Source organism: Silene latifolia, chromosome 9 (assembly GCF_048544455.1).
Source record: "Silene latifolia isolate original U9 population chromosome 9, ASM4854445v1, whole genome shotgun sequence".
Taxonomy (NCBI): domain Eukaryota; kingdom Viridiplantae; phylum Streptophyta; class Magnoliopsida; order Caryophyllales; family Caryophyllaceae; genus Silene; species Silene latifolia.
In genome coordinates this window covers 109897702-109919154 of record NC_133534.1, presented here as the reverse complement: position 1 = coordinate 109919154, position 21453 = coordinate 109897702, and the positions used below count along the sequence as shown (strand labels likewise).

The following is a 21453-nucleotide window of genomic DNA, read 5'->3' as shown; positions in this document are numbered from 1 at the left end:
GTTTTATAAGCTCGCTCACGTCCATTATAACTAATTTCAAAGATATCTTCAACTATACCATAGTATTTGTTGTCATCAAGAGAAGAAATAGTAACCCCCCAATTGCACCTAGCCTTACCTTTACCGTGGTTGAATGTTTGGAAATTAAACCCATTAACCGAGTATCGATTCCACGTTCTTACCATTTTTGAAGGACCAAAAGCCAAATTTCTTATCAAATCATCTTGAATATTCAACTCAATTACATGTTTCTGAAACCATGTTGGAAATTGGTCCTCATGTTTGTCCCAAACATCATCCTTACTTATATTAGGATTCCTCTCAATGAAATCATTAACAAACTGTGTTTCGTATGACTCCAAGAGGTCACAATTAGATAGCACGTAAAGGTGGTCACGATTATACTCCTTATCATCCAAATATCTTGTTTACCCCTTTGATGAACACCCTTCATCATCTTTAGTTTGAAAAAATTCGGGTAAACTTCCGTCTATTTCATCCGGTTTCTCAACATTCAAGTTTTTTGCTTTGGTTTCTATATGTTTTTCAAAGTAAAGAGAACAAAAGTTTGCAATCTCTTCCGTTAAATAAGCATTGCATATAGAACCTTCCACCCTAGATTTATTACCAATTTTTTTCTTCAAATGATTAAGAAACCTATAAAAGTTAATGATGAGTTTTATTAATAATAAAGTTAACATATAATAAATAGATTAGTTATTATTATAAATTTTAATTTAAAAGTAGCTAGATTATCTTAATTACCTTTCAAATGGATACATCCACCTATATTGGACGGGTCCCTCAACTTTGGCTTCATATGGCAAATGAACCGGTAGATGCTCCATGGAATTAAAAAATGCAAGAGGAAAGATCATTTCAATCTTACACAATATCTGTGGTATTTGCTCTTCCAGACGAATCATGATATCAACACATATTGAAGAGGCACATAAATCTCGGAAGAATTGACTAATCTCAACAACTGCATTCCAAACGTTTGTCGGCACGAGGTGTTTCAAAGCAACGGGTAATAATGGCTCCATGAATACATGACAATCATGACTTTTCAAGCCTTGCAACTTCAGCTTCTTAAGATCAACACATCGACTAAAATCTGATGCATACCCATCAGGAAACTTCAAATTTTGTAACCACTCACACAATACCTTTCTCTTAGCTTTGTCGAGAGTGAAAATGGATGTTGGCTTAGACCCGTTGCCGTGAATGTGTAATTTGGAACGATGACAAAATTTCTGCAAATCTTTTCTAGAAGCAATGCTATCACATTTTTCACCTTCTACATCCATGATCATGTCAATTAGTTGCTCAAAGAAATTCTTTTCTATGTGCATTCATCAAAATTATGTCTTATCAACATTGTCTTCCAATAAGGAAGGTCCCAAAGAATGCTTCTTTTAAACCAACCGTTTTTCTGCTTTTTCAATTCTTTAAATTCTTCTTCGGTACCATCAACAGGGGATGGTAAATCACATACCGTCTTCCATATCTCATCCCCAGGCACTCGTTTCGGAGGGGCATTAAGCACCACTTTACCTTTTCTGAAAGCTTTCTTGTTCCTCCTATGTGGATTTCCCTCTCATAAGAAGCATCTATGACAATCAAACCAGCTTATTTTCTTGCTATTGGGAAGCCAAAATGCTTTACTTTCCCCCATGCAGCAAGGACATGCTTTTTGTCCTTGTGTAGACCACCCAGATAGTATACCATAGGCGGGAAATTCATTTATTGTCCACAAAAGGGAAGCTTTAAGTTGAAAATTTAGTTTTTTAGACACATCATAAGTTTCCACCCCAACTTCCCACAAATATTTCAACTCCTCCACCAATGGTTGTAAATAAACATCCAAATTACGTTTCGGGCTTTTTGGTCCGGGAACAATAAGTGACAAGAAGATAAATGGTCTTTTCATAAATAACCAAGGTGGTAAGTTGTATGGTGTGACCATAACGGGCTAACAAGAATACTTCCTCCCAAAATTACCGAAAGGATCAAATCCATGCGTACACAAGCTAAGTCGTACATTGCGGGGTTCCTTGGCAAATTCAGGATACATCTGATCAAATCGTTTCCATTCTTCCCCATCACTAGGATGACTCATCTTCCCCGGAGCACGTGGGTTTTATTTGTGCCATCTCATTTGTTCGGCAATGTTTTTGGTGGCATAGATTCTTTGAAGTCTTGGTGCGAGAGGAAAGTAAAACAATTGGTTACAAGCTATTGGTTTCTTACTCTTTTTGGCCCTCTTACTACCCTTGCCTTTTTTCAACACCAAAACTGTATCTCCTTCACTTGTCTCATATCTATTCGCCCCACAATCTTTGCATTTGTCAAGCAAAGCATCATCTTTCCAAAATAGCATACATCCTTCAGGACATGCATCAATCTTTTCATGCGGTAACTGAAGACCTTTAACTACTTTTTTGGTAGTGTAGAAACTTCGGGTCATGATATTATCATCGGGGAAAGATTCCTCAAGGAATGAGGCAATGCCATCAACAGCAAGAAATGGCATATTAAACTCACATTTCAAGGTAACTAGCCTAGAAGCGGCTTGTAACAATGTCATTCTGCTTCCTTCATACAAGGGTTTTTCTGAGGCTTTTAACATGTCAAGAAAGGCTTTTGCTTGTGGGTGTGGCGGTTGTTCTTCAGAAATGGTTATAAGGTCATCACTATTAAAAATAGTGGAATCCATAGCATCAACAACCATCTCTCTATATGGGTTATCATCATTTTGTATTTGTTGGGTGTGAGCTTGTTCATGAATTGGAGAATATGCTTCTCCATGTGAAATCCAATGTAATAATTTGGCTTAAACCCGTTTATAATGAGATGTTCTTCTACTACAATGTCAAGCTGGTATTTCAGGTTTTTGCATTTGGCACAAGGACACCTAAGTTTTTTGTCTACCAAGTCATATTCATCTTGTTGTTTAGCAAATTCAATAAACTCGCTAACACCCTTTATAAATCTAGCGGTAGGACGTATTTTCTTATTGGAATTGTCTAATCTTCCTTCCTACATCCATGAACGTTCCAATCTCTTCATTTTAATCTAAAGAAGACCCCACAATAATTTAAACATTTTTAAAAAATAACAATAATATTACATACAAAATTTAAACATTATACTCCACATTATACAATAAACATATGAAAACAATAAATAAATATTGTCAATTAGTAATCCATCTTCGAATGGGGTCCTTATCACTCCAACCTAAACCCGTCAATGTACGTTTCAAGTCACTAGCAAACACACTTGCAATTTATTAATGAGGAAAAAATTTGGCAGCAATTCCCTTCAGTTCTCCAAATACACATCAATGTAGAATATCTAATTACTCCACATATACATGTATTCGGAGAACATTAAAGGGATCGCCACCAAACTCATTCCTCATTAATAAATCACAAGTACATGTTTACTACCTAAATGACTTGAAACGTACAAAGACAGTCCCAAAATGGGGACTATTCAAGAATTACTCATTAGAGTAATTCTTGAACGGGTACTAAGTTAACATCAAATCAAACTAACACTAATTTAAAGTTTAAGATAAACAACAACACACTTGGTACTAAATTAATTAAGTCAATCAATAGCACAATTCAACCACATAATAAAGGTTTCTATCCTAAAGTCCGTAGCATAATTTGAACTAAAATTAGTAAATTTAAAAGGTAACTGGTAAGAGGAGGTTACCTAATCAAGTAAAAGCAAAAATGAAAAGAAAACAATAAGCAACAACTACATGAGACAAGCATGGTGCTCAAAGAACATGGTGAAAAACCCTGAAAGGAGAAAATAAAAACAAAAAAAACAGGGTTATTCAACCTCAATTCATCAATAACATGAATTATCAAACTAAATTTATCAAAATCAAGTCCTAAAGAAGGTTCCACTTAGCTAATATCTAATTTCTCTTAATCCAAAAGACGGTTCCACTTAGCTAATTCCATTAATGCAAAAGACGGTTTCACTTAGCTTAATATTAATAATAATAAGACGGTTTCACTTAACTTAGTAATAATAATAATAATAATAATAATAATAATAATAATAATAATAATAATAATAATAATAATAATAATAATAATAATATTAATTAAGACGGTTCCACTTAGCTTAATACTAATAATAATGAGACGGTTTCACTTAGCTACCAAACACCACCCACGACCCACCCAAGGCCACCCCACGACCCACCCCACCCACGGCCCACCACGACCCACCCACGGCCGACCAACCCCCACCCACGGCCCACCAACCCCTCACCCATAACCCTAAACCTAAACACAAACCCTCTTAATCATTCCCTTTTAATTCAAACACAAATTAAACTAAATCTAACTACAAATAAATCTAATATACTAACTACAAATAAATCTAACAAACTAACCACAAATTAATCAAACTAACTACAAATTAATCTAACAAATTAAACTAATTAAACTGAAATTAAACAAAAAAAACTAACCTAATTAAAAGAGTGGAAGTGGCGGTGGAAATGGCGGTGGAAGTGGCGGTGGAAGTGTGGTTGTGTCGTGTTATTCGTCGCTTATGTCGTCGCTGCTGTCGTCGCTCTTCCTTTTTTTTGTTTCGTAAAGAGTAAAGTAGGAGAGAGGAGGGGCCTGTTTCTATTAAAAAATTTGGGGACTGAAATTCATTTTGGCGACTACCACTAATCCGTCGCCAAATCTAAAAAATCAGTCGCCACTTTTGATTCCCTTTTTAAAAAAGTCAGTCGCCATATTAGCGACTGATTTCAGTCGTTTCTCCTTGTTTGTTCATTGTTTTGATGCTTAAAGTTTCAGCCTTTTTATTGTTTATAGTTCCCTTGTTATTAAAGCTCTCAAATTAGTCATAAACCTTGAAGAATATGCTGCATGAACTAATCGATTGCTACTAAAATGAAGCAATGGCCTCCTGTTCCCGCAGGAGTGATCTTTCCGATTATATCGATTCCCAAGGAAGAGAACGACCAAGGAGATGTCATTATATATAGCAGAGATGGCGGAATATGTTGCACATTCCCGAAGATCTGACAGTTGTGACAGTGCCTGACATACTTAACACTGTCTGTTTCCATGGTCGTCCAGTAATACCCTAGGCGCATGATTTTCTTTGCCATCATTGGTATACTCATATGAGGGCCACATTCGCCGTCATGGACTTATTCCATAATCGTTCCTTGCTTTTGAATGATCAAGGCAAAGCAAAATGACGCCTTGTGGCATTCTTTTGTACAACTCCCCCTAATTCAGGATGTATTGAGATGCCAGCAAATATATAGCTTGTCGTCCTCTCTTGTCCATGTCTGGTGGACATTCACCATTGAGTTTGTAGTTTAAGATAGCCTGGTACCAATGCTCTTCCTGACTTTCTTCTTCATCAGTTAGAAAGTGTACATAGGCTGGCTCAGACCGCCTTTCGATACATAGTGGCATTTCTATCATATTATTAGGCATGTTAATCAAGGATGCGAGTTTCATAAGAGCGTCTGCAAACTGTTTCTCCTCTCGAGGCAAATGTAAGTAGGTGACCTGATCGAAGAACTGGGCTACTTGATCTATCCTGGCTTGATAGGGTGCAAGTCTCTCACTTCGGATTTTCCAGGATCCAGTGATTTGATTGACGATTAAGGATAAATCCCTATGAACTCGGAGTCTTTTGATGCCTAGGCCGACTGCTAGTTTTAAACCAATAAGGCAGGCCTCATATTTTGCCGCGTTTTTTTTGGTAAAATGTAAAAAATATATTGATGCTAAAAAAAAACCATATACAGTATACATTGTTCACAAACCATATTCCTATCACAAACTCATCTATATCATCTACCATACTTCAAAGAAGACCATATAGAAGATCATACTAGCTAGTGCAGCAATTTTTCAATCCAATGCTTATCCTTCCTTGACACTGTACCCTGCAACTGATGCTTAATCCTGTTCCTGATATCCGCTTGTATCATCATCACACACCTGCCAGGACTAATTATAACACCCTCATGCCTGCTTGCATTCCTCTGATTCCAGATGTAGTACATAGCAGCATTGAGTATACTATTCAGGACCCCATTCTTCAGTCTCGTTAACCTCCTGTGTTGCCACCAATTCTGGGTATTAGTAGCAGACATAGTCACACCCGTCCATTCCTGAACTTTCTGAATAACTCTCCTGCTGTACTGGCACTGGAAGAAGAGGTGAGGAGGTGACTCTTCCTCTTGAGCACAAATACAACAACTGCTGTCAGGGACAATACCAAATCTGTAGAGCTTGTCTTTGGTATTAAACCCTTGCTGATAATACAACCAAGCTATAAAGCTGTGTTTGGGAATGGACCATTTGGTCCAAACAATATGAGACCAGCTTACAGCCTGGCTGGTTAGCCTTAACCAGCTATACCCCTTCTTGATAGTATACTCCTTACCTGGTACCATAGCCCATTCATTCTGATGATATGCTGGCTGAAACTCCTGCTTCAATTTACAAACTTTTTTCCACGTCCAACTGGCATCCTGGGGAGGGTTATAGTCCTCCCATTCTTGTCCCTTCAGGTAGACACTATGCACCCATTGCACCCATAGTTTAGATGGGTAAGCCTGAATCCACCAGACCAGTTTCCCAACTGCTGCTTTATTCCAACTGTACTCATCTCTCAAACCAAGTCTCCCCTCCTTCTGATTAGTGCAAAGTTTTGACCAGGCAACAGTAGGGGTCCTAGCATATTCAGTCCCTCCATGCCACAAGAAGTTCCTGCATATTGCTTCAATTTTGAGGAGCACTGCCTTTGGAATGATGAAAATAGAAGCCTAGTAGGAATGTAGAGTTCTGTATACTGCTTTTATCAACACCAGTCTCCCAGCATACGAGAGTTTTTTGGTTCCCAGTTGTCTTATCCTCTAAAAAACTTTATCAATCAATGGTTGGCAGTCTTTGATTGATAATTTAGATGGTTTAATTGGCACTCCAAGGTACTTGAAAGGTAATTTGCCTTCAATGCAGCCTGAAACCTGAACTATTTCTCTTCTGACTTCACTAGATACTCCATTAAAATACACATTCGATTTTCCCCTACTCATCTGAAGTCCTGATGCTTGAGAAAAGGTTGAGAAAGTGCATAGCAGGATCATAATAGAACCCACATCCCCTTTAGAAAAGAGCAACAAATCGTCTGCAAACATTAAGCTACTCAATTTCATTGATTTGCAAAGAGGGTGAAACCTGAACTTCATTGTAGAGGTAGTATAGGATAGCAATCTGGTAAGATATTCCATACAAATTGTAAAGAGCAAAGGGGACAAAGGATCTCCTTGTCTTAATCCTCTTTGTCCCTTAAACCAACCAAAGCTATCCCCATTCAAATTCAAGGTATAAGTTGCAGTTGTGACACATTCCTTAATGAGAGCAATAAAACCAGCTGGAATATTTAATTCGTGCAGCATCTGAAAAAGGAAACTCCACTCCACTGAGTCATAAGCCTTCTGCAGGTCTATTTTGAATAGACATCTAGGGGAGACACTCTTCCTTCCAAAAAGTTTTACAAGATCTTGACAAATTAGAATGTTCTCCATAATGCTTCTACCTTGAATAAAACCTCCTTGAGTGACAGAAATTATATGAGGGAGAACCAAAGCAAGCCTTGCACAAAGAAGTTTTGAAATGCATTTGTATACCACATTACAACATGCAATGGGCCTGAATTGCATTACAGTCAAAGGATTTGGCACCTTAGAGATTAAAGTAACATTAGTAGCATTCAATTGTTTGAGCATTTTGCCATTCCTAAAAAATTCATGGACTGCAGCACATACATCTCCTCCAACAGTATCCCAACTAGTTTTAAAGAAATGACTAGAGTAACCATCTGGACCTGGAGCTTTGTCATCTGGTATACTGAAGATAGTGCTTTTGATTTCTGCATCAGTAATTGGCATCAGTAACATCTGGTGGTGAAACTCATCACATTTATTACCTTGTTGTACTACTCTGGGACTGACAGGGGTTGTGGGGTGAGACTGGCCTAACAACTGGGTATAGAATCTTAGAAAACTCTCCTGAACCCCCTCCTTATCAGTGTGATGATTTCCCTGATGATCAGTAATCTGTACTGTCTGATTTTGTCTCCTCCTAGTCTTCAAGATGCCATGGAAGAATGAAGTATTTGCATCCCCATCTGCACTCCATTTCATCTTTGCCTTTTGTTGCAGGAACTGGTTCTGAGCTTCAGCCAACTGTTGATAAATTTCTCTAGCCTTACATTCTTGTTGAATAAGGCTCAGGTCCTGAGGATTCACTCCCAAGCTTTGCTGTATTTTATTTAGTTTAGTGAGAGCCACCTCAGCATTATTCTCAATATCAGCAAACCTGGACCTGTTCAGCTGTTTGAGCCCCTGCTTCAGATTCTTCAATTTCTTAGCTAGCTCATACATCTTAGTTCCAGTTTGCATACACGTCCAACCAGCTTGAGCAGTCTCTTTGAAGTTGGGAGCCAGGCTCCACATATTAAAATATTTAAAGGGTCTAGCTCTCTTTTCATCAGTTGCATTAGCCTGTACCACACAAGGAGTGTGGTCAAAGATCCCCTCAGGCAAAAAGTGTGCATACAGAAGAGGGTAATCATTGAGCCATTCCTGGTTCACTAGGAAACGATCTAGTCTGCTATACACTCTGTCAGCAGGGCATTGTTTGTTATTCCATATGTACAGAGCTCCCATGGCAGGACTATCTATCACTTCACATTGATGCAAGCATTGCCTGAAATCTTCTGCATCCTGCCTAGAAAATGATCCTCCCACTCTCTCATCCTCAGTCAAAACACAGTTGAAGTCTCCTCCAATGGCCCATGGCCCTGAAATGTTATTTGCTAGTCTGCTTAAATTAGCCCAAAGAGACTGTCTCTCATTGCTGCCATTGAAAGCATAGACCATGGTGACATGAGAACGTGCATTGGTACTCTTATGAAGCACTGTCATATGGATATACTGGGCATCATACTCTAGAAAATCTATATCCCATTCATGCACCTGCCACAAAATCCAAATTCTGCCTCCTTGATGGTATGCTGAGTTTGTAGAAATACTCCAATTGCTAAAGGAATTCATGGTTGTGTGCAATTTATTTGGTTTAATTTTAGTCTCTAATAAAGCAAAGAAATTAACATTATTATTTATCAAAAATCTATGTATAACCTGCTGCTTACTCCTCCTATTCATACCCCGCACATTCCAAAACCCTAGCTTAATCATTGATCAGGATTATGGATGGGGTGTCCCTTTGAGCTATTGGCCTTCTCTGCTGAATCAGCAAGAAGCACTACAGTAGTCCCTCCTTCTTTTACTGGTGTACGCATTGGCAATGGGGGGAACTCTTTAATCTGAACCAGAACAGGCTCTTCCTCCACCCTGGGTGCAGGAACCCTAGGCGTGACTAAGTTGTTAGCATTTCCCTGATCTGAAGTTTTTGGCTTCTCCACTTTTCTCCAAACCTGTTTAACAGGCTTAATTGGTTGAACTTTGTGAGTGATTTGATTTTTCCCTCGTCTGCAAGTGCTGTGGTCATGCCCCAGTGTCTTGCAATGCGTACAGAGCACTGGTTTCCATTCATATGCAAGTTTAACCTCCACCAGTTGCTTCTTTTCATCATGAAATTTCATTGCTTCAGGGAATTTTTGATCAATTTGTACCTCCACCAAAACTCTGGCATATGCTAGTCTTGTTTTCATCTCTGTAGCATTATCTTTTTGGATATATTTGCCTACCAGTCCTGCAATTTTTGGCAAACTTTGTCCCCAAAATTTCAATGGTAACGATGCAAATTTTTAGCCATGTGGGTACATTTTTAACATGCTCTTTCTCCAGTGCCACGTTCTCCTGCCATGGCTTAATGATGACAGGTTTACTATCAAATAAGTAGTGGCCTGCATTCAACACCTGGTCCTGCATGTCTTTCGTGTGGAACCTGACAATAAATATCCCATTATGCATGAATGAAATCTTGTCTATGGTATGCTTATGCCATATCCTCCTCAAATATCCTTCTAGCACCGCCATGGGTGGATTGGCTCCCAAGACATAGCCATAAACAGCCTGCTTCCAATATTCTAGTTCATCATGCACGTCCTCATCAGATAATTGAAGCAATGGTTCTGACTCCTCTACCGCCTTAGGACTCTTACTCTTGGATACGTGCACCCAGCTCCCCGCCTCCTCGCACTGCACGCCTCTCCCTGTGATGCTATATCAGTTTCTTTCGTTGGTTCTGCATCATCAAGGGAAAAAGCAGGGATACCTATGATATTCTGCATGCTCCCATGCTTCACAGCATCCTCCTCATTAGGTATAGGGTTCGCTGTTTTTGCAATTCTAGTAACCTTAGACTTCTCTTTAGATGTTACCCCTTTCCTCCTCGTGATGTTGCGTAGCTTTGCAGACTTTGAGGCTGAATTCCTCGCCATTAATGCAAGAGATTCACCTTTACGTGGTCGGCAAAGTCGCCTTCTCAAGAGAGCATTGGGGTTTTTTTTTTTTTTAAGTTTATATTTTGCCGCGTTATTAGTCACCTAGAAGTCGAGTTTGACAGAAATTGGTGTATGCTCGCGTTCAGGAGAAATGAGCAACACTCCTATACCATACCCTCTTAAGTTGAAAGCCCCATAAAAATAGAGATCCCATGATTACATATTAGTGTGTAGAAAATCTTCATCTGGAAATGACCATGTGTCTATCACCTAGGTATCATGTACAGGGTTATCTGGAAAGAATTCGGCCACTAGTCGTCCCTTAATGACTTTTAAAGGCACGTATTTGAGGTCGAACTTAGAAAACATTAAAATCCATCTTGCTAGCCGGCCGTTTAGAACTGGCTTTTCGAATATGTATTTGATAGGATCCATTTTTTAACAGACTTTGACGGAATAGCTGAGCATGTAATGGCGTAGCTTCTTTGTTGCCCACACAAGAGCGAGGCATGTTTTTCGAGAGGTGTATACTTGGTTTTGTATTCTAAGAACTTCTTACTAAGGTAGTAGATAGCTTTGTCTTCCTTTCCTACTGTCTGAGCGAGCATGGCTCCCATGGCTGTGCCGGTGAGGTAAAAAGATAAAGGTTGGTCTTTCTGTGGTGGCATAAGAACAGGTGGTTTAGCTAGAATATCCTTGGTACTTTTGAATGCCTTCTGACAATTATCGTCCCACATGGTGTGGTCTGTCTTCTTGAGCTTTTTGAATATTGGATTGCAGATCATAGTAAGCTTGGAAATGAATCTGCTTATGTACTGCACCTTACCCAGATACCCACGTACTTCCTTCTTTGTCTGTGGCTGTGGCATTTCGATTAGAGCCTTGATCTGGGATGGATCGATCTCTATTCCCCTTTGACTGACTACGTATCCCATCAGCTTGCCTGATATTACTTCGAACACGCACTTCTGAGGATTGAGTCTCATGTTGTACTTGCGTAATCTAAGGAAGAACTTGCAAATATTGGCGATGTGGCCTTGCATGTCTTTGTATTTGACGATCATGTTGGTCGGACTCTCGAGGGAGGTTTAGTTTTCGGTACTTGTCGTTAGGAGCACCTAGACCAAAACACATTTATAACTCTACAAACAACTCTACAATTAGTAAAGAGGCAAGTAAAGGTCGGATCCCAAGGGACGGGAATTGAGATGAGATTTTCAATTGTAACTAGCGGTGTCTAGGGGTGTCACAATTTGGGGTTTGGAGTAGAAGATCACTAAACTAAATAGCAATAAAAGTAAACAAGCAAGATGATTAAAAAGGGATGTAAACAATTGATAAAAGGCACTAGGGTGTCATGGGGTCATAGGGGATTCATGGGAATTGATCATACAAACATATTCTCAAATTATAAGCAAGCAATTATTGTTGTGATGGATCGAGTTGGTTTATGTCTTACAATCCTAGGAAAGTTTGGGTCCCGGAGCCGAATCGATTAGATTGTACAATACCTACAAGTCGACTTAATCTTCCCTACTCAACTATATGCATGGTCTAATGAGACTCGAGTTTGTTTATGTCTTACAAGTCTCATTGAAAGGATAGGTGACGGGTAAAAAATGCAAGGATTCATAGGCTCGCATTTCATCAAACATAACATGTGCATAAGTTGAGATCACAACAAGCAAGAAAATAAACTATGAAAACATATTAATTTAAGCATGAATCATCCCCCATGTTGGTTTTCCCTAATTACCCATTAACCCTAGCTAAGGAAACTACTCACTCATTATCATGTTAAGCATGCTAGCAAGGTTGTCAATCATACCAACAAAGTAAAACATGATGGATGAATGAAAATAATTAACAATAATTAAAAAGGGATTAAGAGAATTATACCTACTAATGATTCCAATAATAAAGCAAAGAATAATATAAGTACTTGATGATTGATTGGAAGGTTGTCAATCTCCCAATTATGACCCAAATAATCTTCAATTACCCAAAATGAAAGATAAACCAAAGAGAGATTAAGGAAATGAGATTTGTATTAAGACTTGATTAAATGTTGATTACAAGATTAAAGAGAGATTTGATTGATATTAACTACACTAAAGATTGCTAAGAAGAACATGCTAATATAATTAGACTAATGGGGTATTTATAGTGGGGATTAGTTACATAAATTAGGGTTTACTAAGGGCTTAAATGACGATTAAGTCCTTGAGGAATCGCCGGTCTCAAGAGATACTCCGGTCTCCTTTTCGCCGGTCTTTGGAAAATATGCGCATCCTTCATTGAACAAGTAGAAGACGAATTTAGCTGTCACACAATCCGAGCGTCCAAGGCACGAGACGGGCGGATTGTGGAGGTTCTGGCCGAGCGGATTCTTAGGGTGGACGGGCGGATTGTTGTGGATTTGGCCAAGCGTCCACCTGAGGAAGACGCTCGGATTGCCTTTGCTGGACGGGCGGATTGTTGGCAATCCGCTCGGATTGTCTTACAGCTTCTTCCTTTCTTCTTTTCTTCCTTTCTCTTCATAAAATCCTTGAGGATTCCCTCGGGGATGCAAGGATCTTTTCTCATCATTGCCCATCTACTATAGTATGTACAAAGGCCTTCTAGTCTTGTCTTCTTTTTGATGCTTGGTCATTGAATTCAATCAATTTAGCTCTATTTTGCCATGAAAATGCAAGGTTTGCACTCCTTTCCTACCAAGGAAACAAAACCTCAAAGAATATGCAAAACAAAGGACTAAAGACAATAAATGACCCAAATATGCACTAAAAAGCATGGGAACAAGGCTTATTCGGGGACTAAATATGCTCAAATTATGGTCACATCAATTATCCCCAAACTGAACCTTTGCTTGTCCCGAGTAAAGAGGTGACAAAGACTAGGACCATTATTTAAACTAACCTAATAGCATAGCCGATATGAGACAATTAGCGGGTCTCACTCCGCCCCTTCAACTCACAACAAGACAACCATGAGGTAGGATGCCTTCTTGCAAGGTAGGGTGGGTCTTGCCAAAATGGCGACACATCCAAACATTAAAGCACACAAAAATTAAGTAATGGATGCATCTACAGAAGAATAGCCACTTTCCTCATCTAAGCGGCGGAAATTATCTACAAGGGAAGCAATTCAAGGGTACACACTCCTTCATAGATGCAATTTCTTCAAACTACTAAGCCTAGAAGGATACCAATAAATCACCTCCAAGTTGTGTCAAGCTAGGGTACCTTTGTCCTCAATCGTTAAATGCTTTTGTCAAGAATAGACTCCCTATGGTGTTAGAAACACTGGAGGATCGCGGAATTCCCCCTCTTGCCTAGACAAGAAGAAGGGTCGTCCCCTCTCTACCATGCACAAAAATGGATACAATGGATAAAGGGATTGATAGATATTTGAGTCTCATTTGGGAGTTTGCTTTGTTGTTTGTTTTTCCCCCCCAATTTCTTGTGGCATATGACATTTGTGAACACTTTCTTTTGCCATTTCTTTTGATTTTTGGCATTTCAACACTTGACAACTTTCAACTTTTCTTTGCATTTCTTTTGAACATTTTTAAAGTCACCCAATATGTAGTGAGGGTGCCTTATATTTGAAGCTTTAGGAGTCTATTTTTGCTCCTCTTTTCATTTGATGCGGTTTTGCAAACTTTCTTTCACTTTTCATTTCATTTCTTGAACTCAAATCAATTTCTTTTTGTGCCCATTCCCCTTGATGACAAAAATGTGGTAGAACATGGATGATGGATGTATGGTTTCAAGGGTCACCTTGGAATAAACGGTAGCCAAGGAGTTATCACACCACAAGGTACTCTTGACTCGGCCTTAATCCATGGGTCAAAGGATACTAGCATGACGCATCCTAGGGTGTTTTACAAGTATTCTAACAAGCAAAATCTTAAGAAGAAAAAGCATCTACTAGGGCCTATATACACTTGTCAAGTTTCCCAAGTAGTCGGTTTCGCAAAATTTTTCTAACATGCAAACTACATGCCATGATGCAACTAACATATATACATCCTAATGCATATGATTCTACCAACTAATATGCCATATAATCTAAATGCAAGTCCTAAATTCACATTGTTTATACCGCATCAATCAAAATAAAGCCACATAGTCATTAACATAAAGAGGAAAAAGGATATTTGGAAAGATCATACCATGCGGTCTTCGATATCCTCATGTCTCGGATGTGGCGTAGTCGATCAATGTGAACAAGGATAGAACAAACACAATATATACAATAATATATACAAGTCTACACTACAAAGGAAATGAACTTGTTTTTGGTTTTTTGATTTTTCAATTTTTTCAATTTTTTTTTATTTTCAATTTTTTTGGATTTTTGAATAAAAGTTAAGTTAGAATTTCCCATCCCCACACTAATATGGGCATTGTCCTCAATGGCCAAAATGATAGGAAATTATGCAAGTATGATGCATGAATTCTATACTAAATGCAAGCTATACTATGCTACACTACATGATGCATGGGTTTTTGTTTATGACGGAGAGCGTAATTTAGATTACCTCCCATTGCGTATTCATGTACTTCCCCAAACCGAGATAGACATTATATCTAATGTCTTAAATTTTGGGGTAGTTCATGCACACAAGATGCAATGCATGAAACTAAATGTTGTCATTTTGGATTTTCAAATGGGAACAATAAAAGAACACCTCAATGGGGCCGAGGTGTTAGTCCTCATATTGCTAGGACTCTCCAAACTATGATCAAGATAAAATAAATAAAACAAAGAAAGAAGTAGACAAACCTCAAGAGGGTAGGAGCCTCCAAAGCATGCTAGTCCTCCACCATATCATCATTGTCATCATTTTCCTCCATAGAAGTGGATTCATCTCCACTTCCCTCTTCACTTCCTTGCTCACTTCCTTCATTATCTTCATTAGCCCCTTCTTCTTCATCTAACTCTTCATCAACGCCCTCATCATCAACAACCTCATCATTGACATTCTCATCTTCACCCGGTCTTTCACCCCTAGATGTGCTTGGAAAGAAGACTTCCCTATCCGCCCAACTAGGCAAAGGACATGAAGGATCAAGTAGTCCTTGCCTAGCTAAATGAAGGAGGGGTGAATATTGGGCCAAGTATGCATCTACTCGATCATTATAAGCTTGTTTATGCATCTCTTGCATAAGTAGAGTCATGTAGTCATTGCTCACTTCAACACCTTCGGGTTTGAACTCTTGATATTTGAATGGATAGGGTGGTGTGACAATGGAGGAGGAGGGCTTTTCGATTTCGCCCCTTTGTTGACGGATGATGTATTCGGCGCCTTTTGAGAGTGGAAGTAGGTAGTTTGTTCGATGAGCACTCAAGCGGCATATTTTGGAAGGCTAAGTGAAAGATCTAGCATCATTGGTGAGCCACCCATAGTTGGTGTCAAGAGAGTTATACTTGACCCACTTGTACTTGTTAATCATGGCGTCTATGTCAATGAGATGACCCCCTTTGATCGCCACATAGGTGTTATTCTTGTTGAAATTGGGATCGAAGTACTTGGCCAAGAGAGTAACTAGACCTCCATTTACGATAAAAGCGGTGCCTTCCTTTCCACAATCAATATTGAGCCATCTTTCCACCAAACGCCTTAGAGCATTGTAAGGCTTGGTGAATTCCCTTCCGACATTTAAGGCCGACTCAAGTAGAACACAATCGAGCTTTGTAAAGTGATTAGTGTCTTTTCTTGCAATTATAGTATTCCCAATGACCTTGTGCCACACTCTAATGCCCGGATGGTGGACTAATAGAGCGTGACAAGCATTAAAGTTCTCAAATTTCTTCCCGGAAATCACCTCCCAAAGAGGAGCGGGGTCATATTTTTCGGGCATCTTATGATAATAAGGTGTATCACTAAGACCTAATGCTTTACTCAAAACATCAAAGGTGATGCGCCTATTCACATTGGCAAGGCGAAACTCGATGTATGTTCTAGTCTCTACCTTAGTCACTTTCAATGAACTTAATAATTACAAGGTAAGGGAGGGGTATGTCAATTCTCTTGTAGTAAACAATTTTCCTAACCCCATGGCTTCAAAGAAGGCTTTTGTTTGTTCAAGGACACCCAATTTGTTCAAGGCATCTTCACATATGAATTTGGTGGGTAGAATGGCTTTCTTAGCATACTTGGCAAATGTATCCCTATGGGAGTTAGAAATGAAAATTACCTCCGGATAGTTTGATAATTGAGCAATTTCCGGAGTTGTTGATGTTGTTGCTTCCAAGGGAGGATTTTGTTGTTGTTGAACTTCCAAGTTTGCACTAGCAACCACCATAGCCATTGAAGCTTTCTTTGCTTGAAGGCATTGTTGCCCTTTTGAGAGTGCCTTTGCCTTGAGTGCCTTTGTTGATCCTTTTGTTCTTGCCATTGATGATTATACCAAAAAAAGATTGAAAATCTTCAATTTCCAATTATACCCAAATCGATTTCAAGATGAAAGGATTTGCCTTTGTATTTCAAAAATCGACTCAAAGGTTGAAGATTTTGGTACTTGGATTGATTATTGTTGTTGTAAGGAAGTTTGAATTTGATTTTGTTGAATTTGGTTGAGGAAATCTTGTTTTTGGTGATGGAGAGGATGAGGGTTTTGGGGTTTTGGGTAGTGTTTGAATGTATGAATGAATGAGTGAATGTGGGAAGGGGTATTTAAAACACCCGAAATTTTCAAACTGTAGGGGGAAGATGAGCGGATTCCCTTCGGGACGCTCGGATTCTGCTCAATCTGGGTTCAGGAAATCTCGCCTAAAGACGAGCGTCTTTCAGTGAAGACGAGCGGATTTCTGCAATTCAGGACGAGCGGATTCCCTTAAAGACGAGCGGATTCTGTTACAGCGAATTTGGTTGTTCTGCACTGGCAAAAAGACGAGCGTCTTCTTGCAAAGATGAGCGGATTCTTTCAGACAAGCGTCTTCTCAGCTGGGACGCTCGGATTCTCTAACAGTCCCAAATTTTCAATTTTGCAGCTCATTTGGACGGACGGATTCTTTTACAGACGCTCGGATTCCCATAAGACGAGCGGATTACCCATAGGGACGCTCGGATTCCACCTGGTCTACCCGGATTCAGTTCCATCCGTGCACTTGCATATCCCGTGTCATTTTCATTCTTCAAATCCCGTGTTCTTCATTGTAGGGGCACTACAAAGGCATGAATAGCCTAGGCAATTTCTATCCCCACACTAAACTAAAGCACTACATATCAATAAATTCATTAGTTCCTCCCTCACTTCTCTCAAAAATGATAAATATCTTGATCAAGCATAAAATCCAAAAATGACAAAAATGCAATGTAAGAATTAAAATGCAAGTTAGGGAGTTAGAAATATTTACAAATGGTGGTTTGGAGAGGACTCCACCAAACTCTCATCCTTAGTGAGATGTCATGGGGGCATGTCCAAGGTGTTGTTGATGTTACTCAACACCTTGAAGAAGTAGTTAAAAGCTTGTTCATTATCATGATAAAGATCCTCAATAGATCTTTGCACTTATTGTCCTTCATGTTGGTCTTGATCGATAGCATTACCAATGTAGGGATTGAAAATCCCTTCAAACTCATCGTCCCATAGACCACAAACTTCATCTACTTGATCACTAAAGATCTCTTGAGTTGATAGAGACAACTCTCCCACTTTCTTGTCTTCGGCAATGAGGCCATCTTCTTCATTGCTTGACTTTGGTGAGCTTTTCAAGCTCTCTTTGTTACAATTCACTTGCTCTTTGAATGGAGCATCATCGACTTTCTTCTTCCATTGGAATTCCGACTTCTTCCTATCATCCTTCCGACTATAATGATCAACCATAAAACATGGTTCATGCAAACGGGGAGCCCTCATGGTCTTGTCAAGATTGAAAGTTATGCTCTCATCTCCCACTTCTAGAGTGAGCTCTCCATGCTTCACATCTATCACCGCACCCGCGGTGTGCAAGAAAGGTCTTCCTAGAATGATTGGAATATTGGAGTCTTCTTCCATGTCAACAATGACAAAGTCCACCGGGATGAAAAATTTCCCAACTCTTATGGGAACATCTTCCCATATCCCCAATGGTGTCTTCGTCGATCTATCGGCCATTTGGAGTGTGATATTGGTGCATTTAAGCTCTCCTATCCCTAACCTTTTACTTACCGAGTACGGCATAACACTCACACTAGCCCCTAGATCACATAACGCTTTGTTGATCGTGGTGTCGCCAATGGTACACGGTATTGAGAAGCTTCCCGGATCTTTAAGTTTTGGAGGTGAACTCCCTTGAAGTATTGCACTACGCACCTTAGTGAAGGCGATGGTCTTAAGCTTCCGGATCGACTTCTTCTTCGTATGGATGTCTTTCATGTATTTTGCATAGGCCGGCACGTGATTGATTAATTCCGTGAAAGGAATCGAGACTTCCAAATTCTTTACAATCTCCATAAATTTTCCAAGTTGGTCATCAAATTTGGGCTTGGCTTGACGACTTGGAAAAGGAAGTCTAATCACAATGGGTTCCTTCTCCTTGGCCTTGTCTTCATTTTTCTTTGAAACTTCTTCTTTTGATGGTTCTCCATCCTTGGAGTTTTGCACAACTTCTTCTTTGTCACTAGCTTCCACAACTTCATCCTCAACTTGCTTCTTTGGTGCTTTATACCTCGTACCACTCCTCAAGTGAATGGCACTAACCATTTCATGTCTCGGGGGATTACTTTGAGGTGGTAATTGCCCCTTTTGTCTTTGTGAGCTTGAAAATGCTAGTTGAGTCGATTGGGTTTCCAACATTTTGGTGTGGGCTAGGATGTTGTTGATGGTGATTTCCTTTGATTGACTATCCTTTTGCATTTGGGTGAAAAACTCTTGTTGATTCTTTTGCATTTGGAGGACCGCTTTTTGAACATCAAAACCTTGGTCATTTTGTTGATTGTATGGAGTTTGATTTTGGTAACCTTGGTTTTGGTTGTAAAAGGGCCTTTGTTTTGGTTTCTCATGGGAGGTGGGGTGTATGTTGGTTGAGGGTTTTGAACATTTTGGCTTTTGTATGAGAGATTTGGGTGGAATTTGTTGTTTTCATTGTAATAATTGGAATAAGGGGTACCACTCTTGTATGCTTGAAAAGCATTCACTTGTTCATTTGTTCCCCTACATTCACTTTGGTCATGTCCCAAAGTTCCACAATTCTCACATATCCCACTTGGGATTGATGAAGATGTCGTCATGGCATTAACATGATGCTTTGGTGATTTTGAGGCTTCTTCAAGTCTAGCCATAGCTTTTTCGAACTTCAAATTGATGGTATCAATGTGAGCACTAAGTTGAGCACCCAATTGAGTAATAGAGTCCACTTCATGCTTTCCTCCTCTAGTAGCCTTGCGAGGTCTACTATATTGTGAGTTATGGACCTCCATTTCCTCAATCTTGTTCCAAGTTTGATTGTCATCAACTTCGGTGAACATTCCATTTGATCCCATGTTCAGAATGTTTCTTGAGTCTTCATAAAGACCATTCTAAAATTGTTGTACCAAGAACCACTCGCTAAGTCCATGATGAGGACATGAGCGACAAATTCCCTTGAATCGCTCCCAAGCTTCATACAAAGATTCTTCATCTCTTTGGTTAAAGCCCGTAATTTGAGCTCTTAGCATATTAGTCTTTTCCGGTGGATAGAACTTTTTGTAGAAGGCTAGAGCCAACTTCTTCCAACACTACTACAAATGAGCACTTGGGCCACGGCTAAATTCGTGGCGCAAGTACTAAATTTCCGTGGCTAAATCATTTTGCCACGAGAATACCTTCCGTGGCGCAAGTGACCGTGGCAAAGGGATAGCCACAGGAAAAACAAGAACGTGGCTATTATTGAATTTTTGGCCACGGATTTTCTCGTGGCTAATAACTTCCGTGGCCAAAATAATTTCCCGTGGCGAAAAAATAATTCCCGTGGCAAACAATATATATGAAAATTAAATAAATAAAACGTAAAATAATTTATTTATTTTTCACAATGCGTATTTTATCATATACGGAACCGTGACAATCTAGGTAATTGTTTCGCTAGTTAACTTGATTCATTTGAACGTTATTTCGTTTCACGAGTCATGCATTTGTGAGCATCGGAGAGGCTTCCCAGGAGGTCACCCATCTCAACACTACTCTCACCTGAGCACGCTTAACCGTAGAGTTATTTTGATGTGCCACCGAAATTGAATGTTACCTTTGTTGATATAATTAGCACTTTGAATCCTTTTAAGTTTATTTTTTTTCTTTCAAATCTTGCCTTTAGTACTATTTAATTACATAAATGTTACATGTTTTACAATTTTTGCGGGAAAAAAATATTTTGGCTGAAACAATTAAATTTTCGACATTAACCTCCTGATTAATGATTTTGACATCATTTTTTTTTGCCCAAGTCAGTAAACCATTTTCTCCAAAAAGTAAAATTAATTGTGTTTTTCTAACATTTTTTTATTTCTTTTGTTTATCGGCATACTTATTTTCATTTCTCATGTACTCATTTTTTGTATATTTTTCTTCGCAAATTCTATTGTATAACCGTTGTACCTGCGATATGAAAAATGAGACCATTTTTTTAGTAAAATAATGACCGCTTTTTTATAATTAAAGGTCTTTTTTCCCCAAAGTGATCACTATTAACCAAAAAATAGTCACTTTTTTACCCAAAACCACGAAAAAGATTATTGTACAAAAGAATCGCTTATTTTCCTAAACTGATTTCTCTTTGTTATGATTTATTGTTTCTTTTCTTAAAATTTTCACATTATTTGCCCATGTGACTTTAAATTATTACAATTTATATATTTTTCCGTGTGATGCGCTCATTTTCAATGAAAAAAAATTTCCCAATTTTTTTCTCAGCAAGTTAAATTTTACATAAATTTTTCACGGTACCCTCGAATTTTGACAGATTACATATGGTACCCTTCTTTTAAAATTTTTACATATG

The 21453-nt window shown here is 38.9% G+C and overlaps 1 non-coding gene across 1 annotated transcript; it reads left to right on the top strand.

Moving 5' to 3' along the window:
- Positions 1-20027: 20027 nt before the first annotated feature.
- Positions 20028-20134, top strand: LOC141602752 (small nucleolar RNA R71). Its single transcript, XR_012524664.1, has one exon. It is a non-coding gene; the product is annotated as a small nucleolar RNA R71 (small nucleolar RNA).
- Positions 20135-21453: the final 1319 nt, after the last annotated feature.